The 8,374-nt window shown below is 38.3% G+C and overlaps 1 protein-coding gene across 1 annotated transcript in view; it reads left to right on the top strand.

Moving 5' to 3' along the window:
• The first annotated feature begins 376 nt into the window (after positions 1-376).
• Positions 377-8,374, top strand: part of LOC136854951 (SET domain-containing protein SmydA-8-like) — a 30,049-nt gene continuing 22,051 nt past the window's right edge. The window contains 1 exon segment of the mRNA XM_067131546.1: positions 377-456. The gene's annotated coding sequence lies outside the window, so the exon portion shown is untranslated.

Raw genomic sequence — 8,374 nt, 5'->3', positions numbered from 1 at the left:
TTTAGTGAGAGAAGAATGCAAAGAAATGCATCTATTTCTCCCTGTAAAACGAAGAAGAAGAAGAAGAAGAAGGAGAAGAAGAAGAAGCAGTCTCAACAACAGCCAGGACTAAACAAAAGAAAAAAAAAACATAATGGGGAACGATAATAAACTATGCAAAAAAAAAAAAAAATAAATGTTGGCCAGTGAGGCTGGGAGGTGGGCGTGTCTTGGTTGGCCCTTGGGTAATGGTTTGGTATTACTGGCATATCGGAGGTGGGGGAGGGGTTATGGGGCGAGTGACGTGACACAGAGAGAGAGAGAGAGAGAGAGAGAGAGAGAGAGAGAGAGAGAGAGAGAGAGAGAGAGAGAGAGAGAGGGCCAGGCAGGTTCAACTTCGCTACCGGCCCTCTCAGTCAGTCACCGAGTAGCTCTCCTCCCGCTGAGATTTGCAACGAGTTCAATTGTCCCGCTAAGGTGCGTGTCACTTGGTGGTGTCACTTGGTGGTTTTTAAAAGAGCTTGGCACCTAGTTACTTGAGCTCACAGGACAGGTGACACCGAGGCGGGCTGTTACAGGGCAGCTGGTGTCTCTACAGGTGCGTAAAACTGATTAGAGCGAACCGGGTCCCTTACGTAAACAAAAAATGAAAACAGCTATATAGAACGGCACACAGGACCTATCAATTAAATGCACTCGCAAGAGTTTTTCTAGTCTATAGAGATTTTTTTTAGCACTAGTCTTATAGTACGTTTCTAATTTTCGAGCGGTTTGCAAGGCACTGTTTTTAATCTTTTGCGAGACTAGTAATTAGCTAAAGTCTTTCGCCTTAGCTGGTGAGTAGCATAAAGATTCTCAGAACGATTGCAAACAAACACAGTAATTTGAAAACAATTTCAGTGAATTCTTACGAACTTGCAAATACACACTCTGACGTTTATTTGCGTATTAATCATGTTGCCGACACAAAATACCGTCTCCAGACGTTTTACGTCTGTAGAAGTGATGAGTTTTTATGGACGTGCATGAGAGAAAAAAAACAGATTTCAGGAAAATTCCTCTTAAAGTATAATAAAACTTTAATGTCTGTTGTTGGTAACAGAAGACAGATAATCTATTGGTTTTTTTACACTGTTTCTTTTGCGCCCCAGAGATCTTCATTTTATGATCCGTTATCTCCATTTCACTTTCTCCAGTATCCGGAAGTTCATTTCACTTTCTCCAGTATCCGTCAGTTCGTCTCACTTTCTCCAGTACCTGTCAGTACCTTTAACTTCTCCAGTATCCGTCAGTGCATTTCACTTTCTCCAGTATCCGTCAGAACATTTCCCTTTCTTCAATATCAGTCAGTTCATTTCACTTTCTCCAGTATCCGTCCAGTGTAATTCATTTTCACTTTCCAGAACCGTCTGTTCATTTCTCCAGAATCCGTCTGCAGTTCATTTCTCCAATATCCTTTTTCTCTCCAGTATCCGTCAGTTAATTTCACCTTCTCCAGTATCTGTCAGTTCATTTCACTTTCTCCAGAATCCGTCAGTTCATTTCACTTTCTCCAGAATCCATCTGCTCATTTCACTTTCTCCAGTATCCGTCAGTTCATTTCACTTTCTCCAGAATCCATCTGCTCATTTCACTTTCTCCAGTATCCGTCAGTTCATTTCACTTTCTCCAGCATCCATCAGTTCATTTCACTTTCTCCAGTATCCGTCAGTTCATTTCACTTTCTCCAGTATCCGTCAGTTCATTTCCTTTCTCCTGTATCTGTTAGTTCATTTAACTTTCTCCCGTATCCACCAGTTCATTTCACTTTCTCCAGTATCCGTCAGTTCATTTCACTTTCTCCAGTATCCGTCAGTTCATTTCCCTTTCTTCAATCAGTCCATCTATACTGGTTTCTCCAGCCTCCTATATTTCCACATCTCAAATGCATCGTAAGTTCATTCCATATCTCATACGACTAAAATCTTTTAATATAAAGAGTCAATTTAACATTTTAACATCTCTCAGAATCCTCTGCCAACGTTATAATCAACAATCTCATATAAGGCCTACCTCATCACAACCTTTAGCCATCAGATACACAAGAACCTACTTTGTTTTAGTGCCTTCTCACCTGCTTAGATGAAAATCTCCTTTAAGTAATTAGCCTTTATCTTGTTTTATTGTCACTAAATCTTTAGGCTCCTGTGTGTTCATTATTCAGAGCAATAGCTCGTTCGGCATTTGTTTTCATAGCGTGGCCAACAACAAATGATTCTTCCTGCAACAGTGCATCCAACTTATCTCAATATCCTTCTGAGGCTTTCAGCGCTTTCTGAGACTTATTCAAGACTTTACAAGGCTTCAAGGCTTTCTAATGCCCTTATTTAAGGCTTCGTGATGAGGTTTTCCTTCAACGTATTCCAAGGCTTGGAGTGAGAGTTTCCTAAGGCTTTTATAAAACGGCTACTTGGTATTCTAAGTATGTATTCAAGGGGTATCAAAGCCTTTATCAAGAGCATTCCAAAACATTTATTCAAAGCATTCCAATGACTTCCTTTAAGCCTTTTCAAGACCTTTCTCCGCCATATTTGAAAACCCTTTGTTCGGTGCATTTAAAGTGATTTATGTAATGGATTCTGAAAGCTTTATTAATTGTATTCTCTCGAGTTTCTACTTCGTATGTTAAGGCCTTCCTTCTACCACTCAAATGGCTTTATGCAGGAAATTCTTAGGCGTTTCTTCAAAGCATTTTAAATCATTTATTTAAACAATCTTAAGATTTCTTCAGCTCATTCTTAACCCTTTATCTAAGGTTCTCTTAACCTTTTCATCCATGCATTGCAAGGTATTTATTCAAAGCTTCCTAGGCCTACGATCAAAGAGTTCAAAGGTCATCTTTTAACACCTTGTATGTTTTTCTCTGACCTGTAGTTACGTCACTCGTTCTCGACCTTACAGTGTCCTTTCCTCAACGCCTTGTAGGGTCATTCGCGCCCTGTTTCACATAATGCAGGAATAAAATATCACCCTTTCACTGCTCTCCTCCAATTTTACGGGATACTTATTCCCGAGTGCTATCTCAACAGCTGTCGCATAATTCAGATGCAAACTCGGAATCAGCCACCCACCCTTTCGCTATCTTTGGTTGGTCTTGCTTTTATTTATCTCTCTCTCTCTCTCTCTCTCTCTCTCTCTCTCTCTCTCTCTCTCTATATATATATATATATATATATATATATATATATATATATATATATATATATTGTAATATATACAACCAGCAAGCATCCATGTACTGACCAGACCCGACAGCTAGTGCTAGTGCGACCAGTGGCACAGCAAAAGTGGTGTGTATGAACACGAGGTGGCTCCATAGAAAAAAACAACACACTGGTTACTGTCCCATTCATACTTTAGCTGCTGAATCGTGGATGAACGTCCTGAGCAGAAAATTTGTATTAACCTCACAGTAGGCTCATCAGGAATGTGTCAAACCCTACCAGATTCATTGTGCTATTCGCATCTGTCTTACGCAAATTCTTGCACTTCCCTCCAGAATTGTACACTTTTCTTATCAACTTTATCATCCTCCATTCTCTCTACATGACAAAACCATCTCGTATATCTACAGTCCTCATCCTTTCATGTCCTCCTATGCCACATAAATTAAAGCAAACAGTTCATCTCAGTAGCATCGATCCATTTTCTTTCATTCACATTCAGCATCCCCACTTTACTTCAATAAAGGAGAGTTGGCTCAACTGCAGACTCTTCCTAATATTTTGCCTACTATTCGGGCAGCTTTTCTTGCAAGTTACTTCTTCTCTCAGCAAGTCAACAAGAATCCTGTTTTAGTCTTCTCCAATTTAAAAAAATATTCTTAGCTGTATCGTAAAACTATGATGAAGACGTGCAGTTTCCTGCTCTCTTGATTAACCCTCTGAACGAAGCGACTCGGTAACCTTTTCAGTTTTAGATCTCTTGCGTTTTCTTTCCTTATTTTTATTCGACACCTGAAGATATTCGCGGTTATTCTGTTTTTTTTTCGTTTTTAAATATTTACGGGAGTCGCGGAGTGTAAAATTAACAAGCAAAGGAAGTAAATCATGAGAATGTTGTAAAACCATTGATTTGTTCACATTTTAACATTGTTTTGTAGAAGTTTTGTTATTTTGACTAACTGAATTTTCTATAGATGTTTTCACACTGAATCATCACCGGTAAAAAACTGTTACTAATTCATTCACTAACACATTTCTGTCACCTTCAGACACACCTAACCATCCATAATCAACACACTTCTGTAAAAGTTCACTGAGGCTCATCCGGGTAACGGTCTAATTCAGTCTCTGATAACGATAACAATCCCTGTTCTCCGAGAGAAAGCTTATTAATAACTGATATTTTGTTAACCGAAGCAGCCTGGTTAGTGGAAAACCTCACCTTCGAGATAAATAAGATTTTCGAGAACAAAAACAAAGCATCAAGCCAGCGAGGCTGTTTATCTGCGTTGCAGTTTTCACCTGAAACGTCGCATAATCACAAATTCTTAAAATTTCTGAGACGTGAATGCGCCGTAAGATGGAAAGGGTATTTAAAGGGTATTTAAAGGGTATTTAAAGAGACGAGAAGAAAAAAAGGTCAACTTATTAAAGCAAGTAAAAAATGCGCCGAAGTTTCTTCTGCGCAATCGAGTTTTCTGTGCAGCGTGTAATCAAGGCCACCGAAAATAGGTCTATCTTTCCGTGGTCTCGGTATAATGCTGTATGACCCGCGGCCCATGAAGCTTTAACCGCGGTCCGGTGGTGGCCTGGCCTATATCGTTGCCAGAAGCACGATTATGGTTAATTTTAACTTTAGATAAAATAAAAACTACTGAGGTTAGAGGGCTGCAATTTGGTATGTTTGATGACTGGAGGGTGGATGATCAACATACCACTTTGCAGCCCTCTAGCCTCAGTAGTTTTTAAGGTCTAAGGGCGGACAGAAAAAGTGCGGACAGAAAAAAAGTGCAGACGGATAGACAAAGCCGGCACATTAGTTTTCTTTTCCGAAAACTAAAAATTGCGAATTTGAGACAAAAACTCATTGCTATCTCTGTTGGTTTGAAGAGTCCAAAGGTCCACGCCAGAACTCCTACCCCCGTTCAAAATATTACACTTATGAGCAAAAACCCGTCAAAATCCAGCTTAATCTAAAGTTCTATACCAACAGGCAATTCATTGGAAATAAAGGAGAGTCAGTGTCTACCCTTAATATTGCAATCATTGCAATTCTATACATGGCCAAAATACTATCATGGCTACAGACACTGAATACACAAGTCAAAATGGTCTACTGCTTATCAAGATAGCAACGCCTTCCATTTTTTTAATGTCTATCCTGAATATTGCAACCACTGCAATTCTATATATGGCCACAATACTATCACGGCAACAGGCCCTTACTGAACACACAAAACCAAGACAGCAAGGCCTTCCAACCCCTTTTTAAGCCAGAAATAATATTTCCGCATTGATTCCTACCCCATGACACTGCCTCGACATTTTTTTGTGTTCATGTCTCGCGCTCTCGCATGCTTCAGTACTGGGTGTCGCTGCTGGCATTGCCTGACTTCATAGACTTTATCGACACTTGTTGCCAAGTTCAGGAGGAGGACCCGGTAATGCCCTCGGGCACTGGGCTCGTCCGAAATACCCCAGTGATTAAGATCGGGAGCAAGAATGTTGTGGGGTTGGTTAGGGATGCACCAACGGGCGTGAGTTTGTGCAGTGCGTCTGACGAACTGATTGCGAACTGTTTTGGTTATTTATTATTATTATTATTATTATTATTATTATTATTATTATTATTACTGACGAAGATCGAGAGGCAAGAATTCGAGAACTATGTCAGTTATTATTATTATTATTATTATTATTATTATTATTATTATTATTATTATTATTATTATTATTATTATTATTATTATTATTATTATTAATTATTCAGGCGATGAATCCTATTCATATGGAACAGGACTATAGGGGCCACTGACTTGAAATTATTATTATTATTATCATTATTATTATTATTATTATTATTATTATTATTATTATTATTATTATTATTATTATTCAGGAGATGAACCTTATTCATATAGAACATGCCTATAGGTGCCACTATTTTGAAATTCGAGCTTCTAAAGAATATGGTTGAATTGAAGTGAGTTGATTGAATTGAACTGAATATAGAATTTAGTCCAAAGGCCAAGCACTGGGACCTATGAGGTCATTCAGCGCTGAAACGGAAATTGACAGCAAAAAGGTTTGAAAGGCGTAACAGGAGGAAAACCTCAAAGCAGTCGCACTATGAATCACTTGTTAGGAGAGGGTTGAGGAAAGTAAGATGGAAGAAAGAGAATATGAAAGGAGGTACAGTAAAAGGAACGGAAGACAATAGGAAATACAGAATGAAGATAAATCATCTATTGAAAAACGAAGCTATGTTAACAAACTGGGAAAAGAGATATTAACAACAGTTAATATATCAGAAGCGTAGGAAGATTCAGAACATACTTGGACGAGAACTGTAAGACTGGAAGCCTGAGACAGGTGGAGATTTGTGGAAGACAAAGAACAAGGAAGACATGGAATATGGAGCCGATAATGATAATGATGATGATGATAGTAGTGATGAATGTAATATGACCAAGGATGAATAGTGATGAAATGAGATAATATCTGATGAAGGTGATGAATAGTAATATTCACCAAGGATGAATAGTGATGTTCACCAATGAATAATAATAATAATAATAATAATAATAATAATAATAATAATAATAATAATAATATACTCCCTTATTCAATCCTAATTATAACTTTCACATGCAGCGAGATAATCCCTCGAATATAGCTCACATCAGAAATAATAATAATAATAATAATAATAATAATAATAATAATAATAATAACAATAATAATAATAATATAAATGATGTACTCTCTTAATTAATCATAATTATATTTCACATACAACGAGATAATCCCCGCAAAGTGGCTCACTTTAATAATAATAATAATAATAATAATAATAATAATAATAATAATAAAAAAAATAATAATAATAATAATAATAATAATAATAATAATAATAATAATAATAAAAACTTCTAATGTACCTCACATTCATTTAGGCTGACCCCCTCCCTCAATAAACAATCGCAAGCACCTTCGCACCAAGAGTGCTTGGAGGAGATTTTTCTTTTAATGCAACAAAACAGGTAGCAAAATCCGGACACATTTCTCTTGATTTTTCTCTTAATTTTTTTTTTTTTGGGATATTTTTTCCCCGTCTCTCTGCCAAGGAACGGGGCAATCGAATTTGTAAACACATCACACCCTTCAGCAAGTTCAGTGTGTACGAGAGAGAGAGAGAGAGAGAGAGAGAGAGAGAGAGAGAGAGAGAGAGAGAGAGAGAGAGAGCTGATATAACCCATAGAACTGTAATCACAATGAATAGATCAAATATACCTTCCTTGTAAGTAATTTATTACATATACTTAGGATATACGTAACAAAAATATTTGAATTTATACCCCGTAGGCCTAACCCGCCCCCCCCAAAAAAAATTAATAGGTCTAAGTATAAAAAATATAGTTATTCAACTGCGTCTATTGCGGAGTGAAGTACGTTCCAGCCTCCACGGTAATCAGACGCCTAAGTAGTACAAGTTTCAGGAAAGCCTGAAAATGCGTGAATAGTGATCATGAACAAGATTCTGATTTAATTTTGGAAATTATTTAAGGCTGGGTGTGGTCACCATTTGGAAGGGTGCCCACCAATCACTGCCAGGGGCCTTTGGCAAATGAGCTCCCTTGACCACTACGGGGACTAGTGACGGATTTTGGGAGTCGGTTGGGACCGGCATTGGGTCACAGTGGGCCCTGACGAAGGCGTTGGGGTCAGTCAGTAAGTTTCCACGAGACAACTTTGCGAAATGTAAATCAACCCCTGGGTAAACGTTAGAATAGAAGAAAAATATAGAATTTACTTTAGGCCAAACCCCAAGCGCTGGGACCAATGAGATCATTCAGCGCTGTAAGGGAAACTGATGATAAAAATGTCTGAAAAGTTTAACAGGAGGAAAACCTCAAAGCAGTTGCACCATGAAACAACTGTCAAGAGATGGTTGAGGACACTAAGATTGAAGAAAGAGAATACGAACGGAGGAACTGTTAAAAGGACTGCAAGGAGCTAGGCGCCTAAGGAAGGGACGCTGCAAAGAACCTCAAACAATGCCTACAGTACACCGGATGAGGTGCACTGACGGCGCAACCCTCCTACGGGGTAGACAAGCCTGAAATGGCGTAATATATTTCTCGTTCCTTCCCGTCGTCGAGAAGGTGATTATCGGATTATACGAGGCATTT

This window comes from Macrobrachium rosenbergii, chromosome 30 (assembly GCF_040412425.1).
Source record: "Macrobrachium rosenbergii isolate ZJJX-2024 chromosome 30, ASM4041242v1, whole genome shotgun sequence".
In the NCBI taxonomy this organism is placed as follows: Eukaryota; Metazoa; Arthropoda; class Malacostraca; order Decapoda; family Palaemonidae; genus Macrobrachium; species Macrobrachium rosenbergii.
This window is presented reverse-complemented; position numbering and strand designations above follow the sequence as displayed.